At 47.7% G+C, this 17,990-nt stretch overlaps 1 protein-coding gene across 6 annotated transcripts in view; it reads left to right on the forward strand.

Moving 5' to 3' along the window:
- SGSM3 (small G protein signaling modulator 3) overlaps positions 1-17,990 on the forward strand; it is a 27,712-nt gene continuing 9,722 nt past the window's right edge. For 4 of the 6 annotated variants that reach the window (XM_072656229.1, XM_072656233.1, XM_072656234.1 and 1 more), the window contains exon 1: positions 10-146. The gene's annotated coding sequence lies outside the window, so the exon portion shown is untranslated. Of the gene's footprint in view, positions 147-17,252; positions 17,273-17,990 lie in introns of those variants that run through there. The other 2 variants (XM_072656232.1, XM_072656231.1) reach the window with 2 other exon arrangements.

The raw sequence follows: 17,990 nt of genomic DNA on the forward strand, positions 1-17,990 counted from the left end.
GGTCCCCAGCGGAGCGCTGACGGGCTGGGAGCTGAGGGGCTGGCGACGCGGCGGAGGCTGACTGACGGAGGGACGGACTGAGGGAGTGAAGCAAGGACTGACAGCCGGAGGGACGAGACCCGCAGGGGCCCCGGGCCTGGCCCCAGGTACGTGGGGAAGTCGGCGCCGCGCGTGTTAATGTTGTGCGTATTTGTGTGCGCGAGTGTGCGTGACACGGGGGGGGCGATCCCGCGGGACAGTGAATGTGCCCGTGGGCGTGTGTGCGTGGCACGGGGGCAGTGTGAGCGCGCGTGTGCGTGGCAGGGGGAGCGGGCCCAGGTGTGTGGGGCGGGCAGGGGCGTGGGCGCACCCCTGGGCGTGACTTGGCTGCTTGTGCGCTTGGGTGTGCAAGGGTCATTCCCAGGGTGGAGAGTGTGAGTGCGTGTGCACAGCTGGGTGTGGACTGAGCTGTCCACTTCAGGAGGGAGAATGAGTGCGCGCTTGGGTGTGCAAGGGTGAAAGGTCTGGGCAGATAGACCAAGAGCAAGCATTTATTAAGCGCCTACTGTGTACCAGGTGGACCTCTGGTCTGCCCACAGCAGCCACCCGCGCCCGTGTCCAGGGAGTTTCCAGGGGGGTCCGCAGACTTACATGGGGAAAAGTCACCAACCTTTGGTCTCCTTTGCAGCGCTGTTTCCACTTGATGCAGGACCAGCAGGGGGGCCCGGGACCCTCCCAAAGTGAAGAGCCCCCGGGATGGAGCCTGGGGAGCCCGGGGAGAGGGAGATTATAGAGAGGGGGAGCCTGCAAAGGAGGCCGGGCACAGAACGGGGCAATGACGGTGGCTTTTGCCCTTGAAAAAAGAGCCCCCTGGCTCTGCCTGGGCCCTCTCCTGGTGCCTGGGTTGAGATGCTTTTCCTGTTTTCAGGGCACCCACTGCCCCCTTCTCACCCACCTGTGCTGTGCCTCAAGGGCAACTCGGTGGTGAAGTAAATAGAGGCCAAGACTGCCAAGAAAACCACAAAGTGTATCCCAAAGAATCAGAGGTGGTTGAAACAACTGAACGGCTACATTGTTGCCCTGGCAGTTCTGTCCCAGGGGAGCCAGGCCTTATCTCAACTTGTCTGTGACTGATGACTATTGGCCGGATGCTTTTTTAAGATTGGGGAGGAGTGGAAGCTTTGGGCCTTTTAAACTTATCTGTGCCTAAGCTTGAGGAATTTTTAAATTAAGTTTAGAAATTTCCCTTTCATAACAGAACAGCTATGGAGTCTCGCCTGTAAAGGTATGTGATGTGTTGGATTAAATTAAATGGGAAAACCTGTTCCTTAGGAGGGGAAATTTATAGATGTCACAGAATAATCTTTATGGCCTTCTCTTCCTTAGAAAATTCATATTCCTCCCTCTGAATTCTGACTCATTTTCTTATGGAATCTATAGGGGAATCCGTATTCCCTCTTTCTTGTTTTCTTTCTTTTTTTTTCATCTCTCTAAATGACCCATTCATATTTTCTTTGCTTCTTATATTTCTTACTGTTCCCCAGAGATAGGCTAGAATTGCTTTTCCACTCTATCTGTTAATAGCCCTAAATGAGGGCAGCCTTTTATCACTAATTTTCATCTCAGCCTGTAGACAAGCCTCTGTGACAGGGGAGGGCAGAGGGAGAATCAGGCCTGTTTTCATTCTGTCTGAGACCTGAGCAAGCAGTGAGTGGGGGGAGCAGGTAAACATGGCCCCAAACCAGACGTTAGCAAAGAAGGTTAAGGGTTGAATGTAGAGGAGCATAATGACCTTTTAAATTAGAGGCCTCTGCCTGTTCAGAAGGAAGTTCTGAAGGAGTAGGATGGTTCTTCCCAGGAAAGAATTTAAAATAGGAGTGAAATTCTAAAGAAATGGATTTTTTAAATTGGGGGATTGGCTGCTTTTTCTGTGAATGTAAGAGTTGCCAGCAGCACCCTCAGCTTGGAAAGAAATTTTAAAAACAGATTTGTCAGTTGGCATTGTCTATTTTTCTTTGTTTTGGGGGTTTCTTTTGTTCCCAACAAGAATTTTGACTGGGATTGAGGATCTTTGTTATGGTAATTTGAGAATTAAACATCTGTTCTCTCTGTTTCATCTCATAATCATATCTGAGGCTGTGCTTGGGAATTTTCCATAGCAACCATTCATGAGGTCACCCAGATTGTCCCAGGGAGGCAGAAGAGCACTAAGGATAGTAAGTCATGAAGAAATAGATTGTTTCCAGTGGAATTGTGTCTTTTGGACTTGGACTTTGGAAAATCTGGGCCAGATGAGAAAGTGAGGGTGCCGTGGAGTGTTTTCGCCTCATCAGGCTGCAGAGTTATTGGACACCATCTCCATGCCAGGCTCTGGTATTCAGAGGCAAAAAATAAGGAGCTTACAATTTATTGGGAGAGGAGAGGAAGGGGTAGGAATGAGATGTATATACAGACAAGATACATTAGAATGAGAAAAGTGTTTAGGAGAGGTCAGATGTATTAGAGATGGGGGTGGGGGAATCCCTGGGGCTAGACAGCTCTTGGATGGGAATTTGTTCATGGGAAAGGAGCTGCCCTGGAGATGGGTGATAGCCCAGGAGGACAAGAGGAGACCAGGAAATGGCTGACTGGAATCAAGCAGAAGGCAGTATGAAATATGTTTGGAAAAAGAGGTTTGATTGTATAGGTAATGAGGAGCCCCTCACCCTTTGTGAGGGTGGTGACCAGACTTGTCAGTGAAAGAGATGACTTTGGCAGTGGTGTGAAGGCTGGAGGAGGGATGATCATTTAGAACCTGCTGCAATGATGCAGTGGAGAGGCGCCACATGTGGGGGGACAGAGTAGGGTTGCACAGTTCCTGTTCTCAGGGAGTCCACAACCTCATGGGAAAGTTAACCTGCAGACCTATATATACAAATAAGACAAGAGAAATGGATGATTATCTGTAGAGAGCCCTAGATTGGAAAAGACTTCCTATGGAATGTTGGATTTTACTACAACTTGAAGGAGCCCAGGAGATGAGGAGAGAGCATTCCAGGAATGGGGGACAGCCAGTGAAAGTGCTCAGAGCTGGGAGATGGAGAGTCTTGTGCCAGGAGGCCAGTGTCACTTGACCAAAGAACATGGAGGTGAGGGGGGAAGGTAAAGGGAGGTATAAGGAGATGGGAAAGGCAGGGGGAAGTCAGGTTATGATGCACTTGGACACCAAACAGGATCTTCTATTTGATCCTAGAGGAGATAGAAAGCTACTGAGGACAGGAGCTAGGGTCAGTCATGGGATCTATGGGCCAGGTCATGAACTCAGAGAGGAAAGAAGAGTTATCGACAACAGCTCCTGGAATTTTGATTGGATGGTAGATATGGGTTGAAATGAACTTCAGAGGAAGAGAGGTTACTAATTGATAGAGGTAGTGGGAGAGTCTGGAAGTGGCCACAGGGAGCAGAGAACCTGCCAGCTTCTCCCTCTAGACTAATGGGTCTAGGGCAGTAAGGGAATGGAAAAGACACTAGATTTCAGAGGCAGAATTGACGGAACCTGCCATAGGATTGGATGGGGTGGGTGGGACTGAAGATGAAGGAATAGATGGTTGAAGTTTCCAGCCGTGGTGATGGAAAGAACAAGGATGACTTAAACAGAGGCAAAGTGGAAGGGGCAGGTTTCCATGCTGCATTGAGGAGAGGTGTCAGATCCCTGCAGGTTGCATGTTGACTGAGAAAACCACAAGTTCCCATTATCTATGTTGTATTTTAGTTTTGTCGAATATTTCCTGATTACATTTTAATGCGGCTCCCTACTTGGAAGTTTTGCAGGGTTTGACTCTGAAGCCTCCAGGTGGAGGAAAGTTCAAGTGGTAGAAATGAAAGAAGAGGCCAGGGGCATTTCTATGGACTTGGGTGTCATACGAAGACCATGGCATCATGAATTCACACCTGGGAGGGCCCTGAGCATCCAACCTCCTTCTTTTACAAATAAGGAAACTGAGGACCAAGGAGTTTAGTGACTCGGTGGCACACGACAGAGCTGGCATTCAAACCCAGATCCTCTGGGGCCCAGAGCCAAGGCTCTTTCTACTTCTCTGTATGTAATAACTGAAGCCCCGGACAATTGCCAACAAAGATGTTGAAATAGAAGAGCCTTGGAGAGCACCCTACACAAGGTGGATTAGGATCAAGGGACAGAACAAGTTGTGGCAGAATATTTAGGTTTGAAATAAAGCACTTCCTAAAAATCCAAGCTAGCCAAGAGTGGAATTGGTGCCCTTGGGAGGAGATGGTTTCCCCTCACTAGAAATGACCACAAGTCACATGTGTTAGAGGGAGGATTCTCACCGAGTTGTCCACTGGACGGTGGCCTTTGACGTCAGCAAGGCTGAGTGCTAACTGGCTGTTGGTTTGAGCAGTAGCTTATAGTCTGTTTATCCACAAGCATCCCGTGGGTGCTGGAGACGCACAAAACATGAATGAAATGGTCCCTGCCCTGAGGGACACTGTCTTCCATTAGACTGGGAGTTCCTCCAGGGCAGGCTCTATCTTTTGCCTTTCTTTGTATCCTCAGCACTCAGCACTCTGCCTGGCGCACAGTAGGTGCTTGATAAATGCTTGTTGACCAACTGAGTGAAGATCTACAGGAAGAAGTCACCTCTTTATTCAGTGAGTTGAGGGAGGAAATAGTATGCCAGTAGGGCCAGAGGTAGCAAAGCTTGAGTCTTGGGGGTGGGGGAGGAGTTCAAATACTTAAAAAGCTTGTGTTTGTCCTTCCTTGAAGAGGGCCATGACCAGGGAAATGATGACATGACTTGCGGTTGACTTGGATTGGTGGGAGGTAGGGCTGTGCAAGGTCACCAGCCTCACTTTCTCCTCCAGAGCCATCTGGGTCCAGTGGCCAGATATTCATCAGGATGCCAGATGGCTGAGTAATCAGGCCAGCCATGCCTTCTCATCCTGTGGATTCTGGTCCCACTCCCTCCAGGATCTCACCTGCCTGCTGGAGGGCATCTGGAAGGGGCTTTCCCTGCTAGCTCTGGCTCATTGGTCAAGTCTTTTTTCAGGCCTCTACTTCCTGGATGGTGTCATTTAATGATAGGCAGTGTAGCCTGGGACATAGGAGGCACCCAATCGATGCTTATGGATTGGGAGTAGGTTTACGGCCTGTGTATCCAGGTGTATGTATCCTTGCGTGGGCCAGGATTTGCAGACACACAACACCAGTGAGACAATATTAGCATTAAAATGGTGACAGCAAGGCCAGGAACTGGAGCTGCTTGGGACTGTTGAAAACACTGGGAGGTTTTCCAAATGCCGTTCAGCCATTATATACTGTGAGCACACAAACATTGCTAAGCCTTCCCCACACAAGCCAACATGTTCTCCTTTCTCCAAATTCCTATAATTATCTTGCTGATTGGATTTTAAACTCCCCATGAGTAGGGAATCAGGCTTTTCCCCCCAGCACCCAACACATTTGATAATGTATCTTCAAATGACCTGTACTGCTCATTTAACATCGATTTTTCATGGTTTGTAATCGGCCTATTAATAATAAGAGTTTTCATCTTGCGTTCCCAATGAGAACACCAAAAGTAGAGGGTCCTGGGCTCTGAAGCTCCCAACTCTCCTTAGGACACATCGCTTTTTTGGGCTCTCATGGACCCTGCAACAAATGAAATCACCAGATGTTGTTCTTACACATGTTCATGTGTAAGCCACTCGACTGTGTGTACATGGCTTTCTTCCAATATTTCTGCAACTGATTTTATTTTTCCTTAATTAGTAGGATTGACAGGAACACAATGTATAGATTGGTCCAGGGTATGTTCCCTCCATCATATTGCCTCTTATCCAAAGAGTACAAGTTCTGTTGGCAAGTCAGGCAATGAATTTACCCTGAAAAAAATAATCTCAGCATCTGTAATATTGTGTGTGTCTGTGTGTATGTGATGGTCAATAAATGTAATTGCATTATGTAGCTGAATATAGTAAATGTCATGAAATGAATTAATAATACATTGTCAGAAGAATATGATTCATTTCTAGCCATTACAGTGTCCCATGTCCCTAAACTATGAGTGAGGAAAATGAGTGGCCCTCAGTACAGATCAGAGGCAGGAACTAATGACTTGCCTGAGATGCTAGAAGTCCAGAATTCCAGATTTAGAAGGAACTCATTATCCATGGAGGCAGGTCCACTGTTGATTCATCCTACAGCCTTAAGGATAGGTAGCCTTGTGTGCGAGTGGAAAGAGGCCTGTATTTGGAGTCTGTATGTGGGTCCGAATCCTGACTTTGTTCTTTCTAGCCTACGGGAAAGGCCTCAGCTCCATCGTCTGTAAAATAAGGAGGTAGGGAGGTATTGGTCACCTCTCTGACACTGATCTCTGATTCTGGGTCCCTGAGCAGTGATCCAGTCTCTACACAAATCCTTCCAGCTGCCTTAGAAGTAAGACAGTCATGATAGGACAACATGCAGTTCCTCCCCCAGCTACTATCCTTAGTCCCATTCTGCCCTCTGGACAGCTTCCACGGCATCTAATACCTGTGGAATGCAGAATAAGCTAAGATATCAAAGGCCCCTTGGGTCTCCTCCCCTCTGGGCCTCCTTTGGCCCAGCTTCCTATTCCAACTCAGGTGCTCTGGCTTCTCCAGTTTGGCTGCCATAACTCTCTGTACTGCTTGCAGAAGTGCTCTGTGCATACTAGAGGCCTATCACTTCCCTCGGTTTGGACATCACACTTCTTTCAGTTCAATACATAAGGATCTCTTGTTTCTCTGGTGAGTTCCTTCGCTAACTCACAGTTTAGTCTGCATCCCCATAGGAAATGGTCTCTGAGAGTGGCTAAAGATGGCAGTTTTGTCAACCCATGGATGAGCCTCTCTGGAAACCGAGCTATGCTGCCTACCTGTCACTCCTAGGCTTCGAGCCCAAAGAGGTCAACGACAGAGGAAAAGGATCCATCTATACAAAAACACCTTTCATGGCAGCCCAGCTAAGTTTTTTTTGTTTTCATTTTCTCGAAGTTTCTTCTCATTCTGCACCCTGAATCCAACACCTCTTTCCAGAGTAGCAAAGAACTTGAAACTAGGGAAGGTGCCCATCCACTGGGGCTCAACAGATTGGTCTATGCATTTAATAGAATGTTATTGTGCCATAAGAAATGAAGAAAGGAACAGTTTGGGGAAAAAACTGGGAGACTTGTGTGAACTGATGCAGAACCAGGAGAACTTCTATGAGAATAACAATTTTACAAGATAAGCAACAGTGAAAGACCTCACCCTGATCACCGCAGTGACCAGCCAGGACTCCAGAGAAGTGAGAGCGAACCAATTCCTCAGGAGAGCTGGTGGACTCAGGGTACGGAAGGAGATTTTGTTCAGTTGTGGAAGTGGAGTAGAGAAAAACTAGGGAGGAAATCAAATGCAAATAAAAATGAACTTAATGGAGCTAGTCCAAAAATAGACATGATTTGTCCCTACGTGCATAGTCAAAGCCTTTCCCGCTTGGTGGGACTTGCCAGAGCTTCTGAGAAATCAGCATCCCCTCCATGTCCTGGCAAGAAAGCAGAAAGCATGTGGGTGGAGGAGGGACCTCAAATGAAGCTTCCTATTGCTGTGGCTGCTTGTAGTGGCCTAGCAGAGCGCTTCCAGGGGATGGCATGGCTGCAGGTTAGAATACCGCCATCTCTGAGTACTTAGAGGCTCAAGTCATTCAAAAGGAAGGTGGAGAAGAGCTTGGGAGTCAGCTGCAATAATCACTAATTATTATATTAGCACAGGGAAAGGAAACGGTGGAAGGATGTTATGAGAGAGATGTATGACTGAAGGGGAGGTGAGCTTCTCCTGCAGTAAGCCTGAGAATGCCTAGGGGACAGCTTAGAGGTGCCATTACAGCTGCCCCATGGCAAGAGATAAGGAGAAAAGCCTACAGCATGTTGGGTAGCCTTCAGTGATGATTTAGGGGAGAGCATGGAGCAGGGTTCCCCTGAATGAGATAGTGTACACTCACTCTGATGAGATGTAGTGAAGGAGCCCACTGTTGAGTCAAATAGAGCTTCAAATCTTCAGTGAACTCTGTGTTCCTCCATTCTGTGTGGGGGTTGTTGATTTTTTGCTAGCTAATAGAGTTGATAACCCAGTGTCTAGACTCTCTCCCTGCCTAAGATGTGTTCCACCATTTCATTAAGTCTCAACCTTATAATACATAGGTGCTATTTATAAAGTGATCAACCTATTCTTGGTAACAAGTGATATAAGATAATTTTATCACAGGATTTATGAAAGTCCCAGATATGTTAGACAAAACCAACATTTTTCTTATTATTCTAAGCTCCTATCACTGGTCTGAGTAACGACTAACCCCAGTGTGGTTATACTTTAAATTCCTCTCTCTCTGTCTCTCCCTGTCCGCCTCCCCTCTCTCTCTTTCCTCCATCTCTCCTTCCCCTATCTTTTTTCTCCTCCCCCTTCCCTCTTTCTATCTTGACTGACCCTGATGTATTTATGTAATTGAAATTCCTTAAACACACACAAATACACACACATACGCCTATACATCTACCAGGAAGGTGTCCTTGATCCTTCTTTACGGGTCTAACAGAACATACATATTATTAACCTTCAAGGTGGTTAGTCCTGCAGTGTGTTTCAGTAGTTTTTTGGTCTCCACCTTAGAATTAGATCCTGAGAGTAGAAAACAACCTTGCCATAGCCGCTGCTTTCCCGAGGGAAGCCATTTCAATTCAAATTCTTTCTTTGTCATATCTTCATGCTTTCTTTTCTTTTAAAAATACTTAGATTGAATCAAAACAACTCTGAGGTACCTCATCACACCTATCAGATTGGCAAACATGACAACAAGAAAATGATAAATGCTGGAGAGGATGTGGGAGAGCTGGAACACTAATTCATTGTTGGTGGAGCTGTGAGCGCATCCAACCATTTTGGAGAGCAATTTGGAACTATGCCCAAAGGGCTACAAAAATGTGCATACCCTTTGACCCAGCAATATCGCTACTAAGACTGTATCCCCAAGAGATCATAAAAATGGGAAAGGGTCCCCCATGTACAAAAATATTTACAGCAGCACTCATTGTGGTAGCCAAAAACTGGTAGTCAAGGATGTCTATCAATTGGGGAATGGCTGAACAAGTTGTGGTATATGAGTGTAATGGAGTACTATTATGCCATAAGAAATGATGAACAAGAAGACTTCAGAGAGGCCTGGAAGGACTTATATGATCTGATGCTGAGTGAAAGGATCAGAACCAGGAGAACTTTGTGCACAGCAACGACCACAGTGTGCGAGAGTTTTTTCTGGTAGACTTGGAATTTCGTAATAATGCAAGAACTTATTAAAAAAAAAAATCCCAATGGTGGTTTTCTAAGGCAAAACGCCTTCCACACTCAGAGAAAGAAATATGGAAGTCATTTGCAGAATGTAGCAGATCATGTTTGTGTGTGTGTGTGTTTTTGTGTATCATGTTTTGATTTGTTATATGATTTCTTCCATTTATTTTAGTTCGACTATGTAGCATGACTATAGTGAAAATGTACTCAATAGGAAAGTATATGTAGAACCTATACAGAATTGTATGCTGTCGTGGGGAGGGAGGGGGGTGGTGGGGGGGGTGTGGGGGGGATAAAATCTTAATTTTATGACAGTGATTGTAAAACATTAAAAAATAATAATAATAATAAAATACTTAGATTGGCAGCCCAAGATTAATCCATCATCTAGTTCAAATCCTTCTCTGTTAAGTGAAGGAGGCACTAATTTCAGCAGATGTTTAGTAGACATCTTTGAGTGTAGAACTGAGCCAGGTACTGAGGAAGATCAACAGATCAGCAGAGAGAACATTAGGTCTAAAATCTCATGGGCCCCGTATGTGGACAGGGCTCGTCTAGTGAGCCCAATGCAGGCTCATTGCCAGAAGATGGGCTGCAGCATCTCCAATAGTTCCCAAAGAAGAAGAGGGGTTTTGGTTCAAATTGGCAGAACAAGCGGCCATAAGATGAAATCCCACTGAAGAAGAACATGACAGTCTTACCTTCTGTTTTCTTGCCAAGGTGACTTTCTCTGCCTGGTTTTTTGAAGCTGCAAGTGATCCATCTTTCCATTTACCCAGAATCAGAGATAACAGAGGCAGTGTCACTTATCAGGCAGTCCATACAGCCTGTACTGTCTCTTTCCTTTCACTAGTAACCTGGGATCAGCCGAAGCAGCATCGTCACCACTGTTCCATATGAGTGAAGTTCAGGCAGTTGGAACTTCTGAGTGTGGGCCTGATGACTGATGACCGCTCTGAAGACTAAAGAGTAAAGTTATCTCCAAGTTTAGAGAGAGAAAAGTGAGACCAGGAGACTGCCCATGCCAAGCAAACAGATGGTAGTTTTAAGCCATCCTGCTCCCATCCAGCATTCCCAATGGAGGACTGTGTTAGGAGAGACTGAGGGCAAGGTTCTAGCCTCTGGTGTTCTAGAACATCTGGCCTAATTCTAGGTCATTTCCATCCCTGAGGATGCCAAGGATGTTTTCATTGCCATGGGACTCTTGAGTAACCTCCAAGACAGTAAATGGTTGCATCCAGTCTCACTGAGGGTTAGCAGGCACAACAGGCTGGGAAATGTGTAGCCACTCAATGGCAAGAACATGGAACCTAGAGTCAGAACACATGGTTTGGTTCTGTGTGATTTTGGGCAAGTGAGCACCCTCTCTGAACCTTCATGTCTTCTGAACAGTGAAGAGGTCCTTTTCCAGGTCTAAATCTTGTCAGGGCCCCCATCTTATGAAACCTAGAAAAGTGAAGGCTGAGAAAGGGGACAGGATTGGAAAGTCTAACAAATGAATTCTTGATGAGGAGAACGCAGATTTCTACGCGGAATCCTAAATTAAACAAGGCATTGTGACCAGCAAGATGGAAAACTGGCTATGTGTGCTCCCCAAAACCCCAGGGCCTCCCCACAATAGGAATTAGGCTCTAGGGATAGTATAGGCTCTAGCTGTAAGCTGGCTCTGGGATTTGGATATCAAGAACCAGTGAACTGATGACAGAGAAGGCTAATAACCCCTACCTCCTAACTTGCTCACTCAGCAAAATAACAACAGAGGGCCCTTTAAAAGATCTCATTCTGAAAGTACACAAGGAGATAAAAAGACCTGATGCATCATGGACTGAACACCCCGTCTCCAGGTGAATCAGTGATTTTATGGGAATAGGCTATGGAAAGAGATAGAGGGGAATGTATATTGTGCCTTAATCAAACCTGGAGTTTCTAATGAAGCAAAACCAACTCCCATAGTCTCTCAGTAGGAGAAGACCTTATGGGTAAAAGGCTGATCAGACCAATCCAACCTTGAAGGCTGTACCACATGGTGGGCACAAATGGAATGTGTGAAGTGGAGATGGCCCTAAATGTGTGTATCCCAAGAGGGTTCTTGTGCAGCATATGACTGCTTTCTGCCTCTTCTCCCACAGTCAGGGAGATGCTCAAGTTTGGCTGAAGTGACTCAGGCTTCTCTAGCATAGAGTACAGAGGTTTCTAGGATAGGGCAGGAGGACTGGACGGTCCCACAATAAAGTAAAATGCTCACAAGTGCCTGGAGATGTCAAAGAAAAAGAGACCAGAGGTTTTTAGTCTACCTTGGAAGTCATTTGCATAGAAATCCAGCTAGTGACCTGACTAGTGGAAAGGAATGAAGAGAGAAGAGGGCTCAGCGGGGAGCCTTGCAAGACACCAGTCCCCAAACCTTAAGAGGTAAAATATAGATAGGTGGCCTGGCCAGAGGAGGAGTGTCTCAGACACCAAAGGACAGAAGCGTGTGTAGCAGCAGCATCTGAAGTAACCGAGCTGAGCAAAGGCCAGGAAGTTAGCAGGTGAGCTCTGCTGCTGTTTGGCTGGGTTTTTCCTCTTCCTATATAAGCAGCTTTCTGGTCTGCCTCATACTGGGAACCATCTGCCCAATGAGGCTAATGAACTTGCTTTTTTTTTTTTTTTTTTTTTTAGCATTTTCCTCAAAACAACCAAGGAGGGCAGGCACAGAGGAGGAGACAGAAACTCAGAGTCTAACTCCAGGCTAGTATGAGCCAGGAGCAGGACTGGCCCCAGGTCTTTCCTCCCCCCTCTCTCTCACCCCTTTGGGACAGCAAGCCACCATTTCCCTGGAAGAGCTAGCTAGTCAGCTAGAAAAGTCCCTGGCCAGAAGATTGGCCACAGCAATCAGAACAGCCAACGAAACAGTGGGAGGGTCCTGGCAGTAGAGCCCTCTTTGAGGTGTTAAGGTAAAGAGGGCAGCTTGGATTGGCACAAGTCTGGAAGCAAAAACCTCCTGAAGCCTGCAGGGCTCCAGAGATAGTATGACCAAGCATCTTTGGATGAATGGAAAAGGCTTTTAGCTGTGATTATTATTTTCCTCCTTTTAACCAAGTCAAGCAGATCTTCTAGACTGATGGTGAGATTCGAACCCAGTCCTTTCTGCTTGCCTAACAAGCTTTCGTTCCAGCCCAGGCCCTTTATCTAATGGGTAGAACTGTGTTCATGCAGTTGCCTCATGTCCATCTCTAACCACTTCCTCAGCTATATGTTAGAAGAATGTGTTTGGGCATGAACCAAGAAGGTGACCAGGACTTCACTTGGAGGAGGACTTTGAATGGATGGGGAAGAGTGGGGATGGTCTTCAGAACTCTCCAGGAGCCCTCACAGTGGAACTGGCAAATCCATCTCCATGGTTGCTGATTTAAAGGGTGGCGTCACTGCTCTCCCTCTTCCTCGTTTCATGAGTCTGATTGGCCTTGTGTAGTTGGCCCTGCGCTTTGCTGGAAGGAACCGTGTTGGATTGTACCCAAGGCAAATATTGACTGGGAAGGGGATGGGCAGCCTCAGCCCGAGACTATCCTGAGGATGTGGGAGGAGGAGCAGATGTTTGAAGTGACAGATGGGAGGCTGGGACAGGGTGGAGATAAAAAACCTGTTCTTAGACAAACGTTGCTTGAGCACTGCCTCTCCAGTTGATAAGGCTTTGGCCTGCTCCCCTGGGGGAGGAAGCCGGGCATTCTCCAAGCCAAGTACAGCGTTCACTGGTCCGCCTGGCTCAGGCTCAGGAGTGTCGCCCAGCAAGGAAGCATCTGACTTTGGAAGGTGATGATTGTTTGTATGGAGAGCTTCATTTGAAAGAGGACACAGCTCCTGCAGGACTTTGTAAATAGAAGCATCTTAATAAATGTCCGTGTGGATTTGAATTTCTGGGGAGATAGGCCAAGGAGACCCACCTGAAGGACACTGGCCCCAGACAGGGTCCCATTTCACTCCAGTAAGAAAGGGAGCATTGTTCATTGCTTTCAAATAAGTAAGTCAAGCCTGCTGATGCCTTTGCCAGGAAATGGTTTAAAATGTAATAATCGCGTGGCTGGGCTGAGGTACAGCAATGCAGTCTTAGAATTAGGGAAGGAGAGAGCCACAGCAGGTGCGGGGAGGGGTGAGGAGCTCGAAGGCTGGATTGAAGCTCTGTCACCTTGGCCCAGTCACTGCCTTTCTCAGTGCCCTGGACAACTCTAAGAAGGGGACTTTTTCACTTGAGGTCAGCCCAGAGACCCAGATTTCAAGGAGTCTGTGAGTTTGTATGGGAAAGATTCTATTTTCATTTTCACTAACTGAATTTAAAAATATCACTGTAAGAAGGGGTCCGTTGACTTTCCCTCACTACCAAAGGGGGTCCAAGGCACTCAAAGAATTGGGAACCCCTGCTCCAAAGCCCGCATTGCTGGGGGGGGTCATTTCTCCCCCCCACCCCCGACCCCAGCTCTCCTTTCACTGTCCTGCAAGACCACAGGAAGGCTCCCACACTCTCTGCTTGGCCTTAGGCCTGGCTGGGTCCCAGCCTCATCTTTAGTCAGGTGATCAAGGGTTAGTAACCTCATTATAACACATCTTCAGAGGACACCTAGCTTCCTTCCCTGCTGTGTCCCAGGGCCTCTTGGACATTTCTTAGAGTCTAGGCAGATTTTTCTAATATTTAGACTTTAAGCCTAAATCCTTCTTGGTATAGCCTAAGACTGGCAGTCTGTTGTCTATTATAATTTGCCCCATAATCAGTCATCCTGAAAGCACCTACTGCATGCTACACGCTGGGAGAACCTTATAAAACAACTCCTGACCTCCATTAGTTTATACTTTGTTTGGGGAAACAACGTAACCATGAGTACATATCCCAATCGGGGTGAGGGAATCAGAAAAGGCCTCACAGCCTTTATGGGAGCTGCCCGTTCTCCAGGTCCTGCAGAGGAACTGAGATGAGATGAGATACCATGCAAGGAAAAGCACAGGGCAGGATGGCTGGAATGTAGAATTTCTGCAGAAATGTCAGAGAGGAGCCAGCTCTGATGGGGGGTGGCTTTTGTGGAGTTTGCACTTTCTTCTCTAGGTAACAGGAGTGCTGGGGTCAGGCCTGTGCCCTGGGAATGCCAGGTTGCTAGCTGTGAGGACAGCTTTGGGACAGGGGGGACCAATCAGGAGAGTGTTATAAAAGTTCAGGTGTGAGGGGAGGACTGGACTTGAGTGATCTCCACGGGAGGGAAGGATGTCGGTGACAAGGGAATGGACGCAAGGGATGGTGTGGAGGAGAGCTGACGAGATCCGGCCACTGATTGGACAGGGAGGTGGGGAAGGGTGGAAGAACAGGAAGATCAGTGAGAGGCTCTGTCTTGGACATGTTAAGGTCAAAGTGTCTCTGAGGCATCTTTATGGAGATGGCCAAGAGTCGTCAGTGATGGGGGCCTGGCGCCCTGGGAGAGAGGTGAGGGCTGGCTGGATGTGTGAGTGCTCTGTGGAGCTGGAGAGGAATGTTTACAGCAGGTTATATGTTAGGAGTTATTTAAGGAACAATAAGGAGGTGACTTTGCAGTGGTGGGGCCAAGTGGAGAACAGAGAATGTGGCTACCCGATCTGTGGGAGGAGATGAGGAGGCCGTTGGGGAAGGGAAAGTAGCAGGGTGGCCTGTACGGGATTGTGGGGGGACGACAGCTAGAGGTTGGGGAACATGGAGAGTGGGCAGGAAGCAATGAGACAGGCATAAATGGGAGGGGGAAAGGAATTTCAGATCTTGGAGGCAGAGAACCCATAGGTGATGGTGCACTCATTGCTGTGTATGTCTTGGGGAGAGTAAAAGCACAGGCATTGAGAAGTGAATGTTGGAGGCAAGCTTTGGATATAGGCCTCCCTGACTGCAGGACCCTGGGCTCCATCACCTCAGCCCAGAGCCAGTATTCAAACACAGATCACTGCCTCAGAGTTGGGAAGGACATCAGAGGTCATTGATCAAATGAGAGAATATCTGTAAAGTGCGCTTAGTAAATGCCTACCTGGACAAGAATTCCCTTTACAACCTCCCTGACAAGTGGCCAGTAGCCCATGCCATTCAGAGGACCTCACCCCAAGGGTGAGTGTGGGTGACCATGGCATTCAGGACAGTTGAAAAGCTTGTGTGTGCTCTGACAGGCTGCTTTTGAGTGAATTGTTGGGCTTTCCTGCTTGCCCTATTTAGGTGTACTTGTTCTGGGTGTGTCTGTGGCGATCCTGTGAACAGCTAAAAGATGGTCCGAAAGGGTTTCACTTCAGTGTAGGAGAGCAGGAAACAGCCCCCGTGTTGTGAGCCTGGTGGGAGGGCTGGGAGCTTTGGGGCTTCTCTCCAGCCAGCTCTGCTTTGGAAGGATGAGGTCTTCCAGAGGCTTGCAGCAACGTTTCCCAACAGCTACTTCAACAATTACAAAAACTTATTTTTTCAGGGAGCTGAAGCAGCTAAGCTAAGCTTGGAGCAGCTTAGGAGGTTGCTGAGATATGTGCCCCCCCACCCCTGCCAAGCAGTGATAGGAAGCATCAGCTTCCCCTGGGGGAGAGGACACCCCAGTCGCCCCATTCACAGTTTTCAGGAGAGTTTTCTAATACGTTCGCACATGGGGTTTCTGTCTTTGGTTCCCAAGGTGGTGTGTAAACATTGAATCCCAGCTGTGGGAAGTGTTAACTCCAGCATCAGGTCAGGCTGAGAAGTTGGTTTCCAGGTTTAGCTTGGGCACAAATTCTCAGAGATGCCACAGAAGGTCTTTAACTGTCTCATCTGATGCTCTGTTGGACCCCAAATGGTGACCATTTTTAAAACACTGTTTCCATTTCAAAGTAGCAGATGTTCTTCCCTTCGCATTTCTCCACAATGAGCCCTTCCTGCAAGCTTTCTTACCATCCAACACTCAGGAAAGCCATGTGTGGCAGAACTCTGTCCTTCTGCCAACCAGAAGGCGGCCTTAGCCTGATGCTTCATAGCCCCTTCTTGGCTTCGCACCCCTGACAGCCCAGCTTGTCATCATTGCTTCCCCCTCTTGGCAAGTCTCAGGCCACTGTTTGTGTGCTCTCCATAGAAAACCACTTGAGTGAACCCCCTGGAAGGCAGAAGACAGCACAGTGTGATCCAGGAGATGGAAAATTTAGGGGAAATATGGGAATAAGAGTTGTACACAGATAACAGAAAGTAAGCCATGTAAGTCAATTAAAAGAGTTGAAAAGGGAGATGTTTTGTGAGATCTGTCAGGAAGGACATGGCTGTGCAGCAGTGAGTGAAAGAGGGTCCAGGTGACCCTGAATTGGATTTTACCCCCAAATTGGAACTGGAAAGGAAGGAAAATGGACAAATTTTCTCAAGTGCCAGACCATCCACACACATCCACACCAGTTGGTCTTAAGTTCAGGAGAGAGCAGGCCCAGAAGTTGATTGTCTTTCAGGCCCCCAAAGATGCAAACCCCAGGGAGGGTCAGGGTGGAGGCTCTTCTCCTCTCATGGGACCAAGTCCTTGCTTCTCCCTGGAGCCCCTCACAAGGGCCTGCAGCGGCCTCCACTAGCTCTGACAGCAATGCGGAGGAAAGTTTCCATAGAGGCAGGAAAAACCTGCCTTCCCAGTTCAGCCGCTCCTGTCTCATGTCTGTTTGCTGTAAGGGACACAGCGTGGCCTGATAGCCAATCATGTGCAGGAGAAGGGGGCCTAGCCAAGAGGGGTGCTTCTAGGAAAGCATGCAGGGCCCCATATGGACCCTAAGCAGTTCTATGACTCCAGACCCCCAGGGTCACCCAGAGCCAGTGACCAGGCTGTCTGGCTGCCTTCCTCTCCAACCAGGCCCAGTCTTCCTCGGCCTCTTGTCTGCTGAGGTGCTACTAAAGCCAGCTATCGGTGGTGGGCTGGACAGTGCCCTAGTTGAAGGAGGAGCAAAGGAATGGATGGAACTGGATTGTTTCTGATATCCCTTGTGGGTCTGAAATCTGGTATGTTGAAAGAAGTATGGTTGCTTGTTGCTTATGTATTGACAAACAAACATCCCATAAGACCCTGTGGTCTCTGGGGGAAATGTTTGGGGGAGGACTTGAACACAAGTTAATTGCCGCATGCTGAATACCATGCTGCTATCTGCCCTGGGAAGTTGCTCCACCTGGCAGAGGTAGCAGAGTTAGAAGGCCTAAGGCACCAGCGTGACTGTAATGGGTAATAACCACAGTTAATACTTTAGAGAGGCAAAGAACAAAGTGGGCCTGAGGAGGCCGCTTCAGGAAGCTGACATTTCAGTTGGACTTTGCAGGATGGACAAAGAAGAGGAGGCAGCCCCAGATGGGGGAGCCCAAGGATGGGGCAGGTCTGTTTCTCATCGTTGTGTGTATCTGCGCAGTGTAGGTGCACAGTAGGCACTCTAGAAAGGTTTCCTTTTGATCCAGGAAGTCCATAGCTCCCTGGACTTACTGACGGTTCCTTTATCAGATAAGGTTTTTATGCAACTACAGGGCTCTTTGGCCGCCATGTTTGGGGAACTCCATCAGGATTCTAGACTTTTTTTCCCTTTTCAACCCTATCAGAAGTGAATTAGGTCCTAACAATACTGATAAACACATTAAGTTGAGAAAAAACAGCCCAATCCAACCCCCAACATTACCACAAAAGCCTTTCTCATCGGGTCACTTGGGAGGGGGTCGCCTTTTGTTGTAAATGGGG

The sequence above is a fragment of the Notamacropus eugenii genome, chromosome 3, assembly GCF_028372415.1.
Source record: "Notamacropus eugenii isolate mMacEug1 chromosome 3, mMacEug1.pri_v2, whole genome shotgun sequence".
Classification (NCBI taxonomy): Eukaryota; Metazoa; Chordata; class Mammalia; order Diprotodontia; family Macropodidae; genus Notamacropus; species Notamacropus eugenii.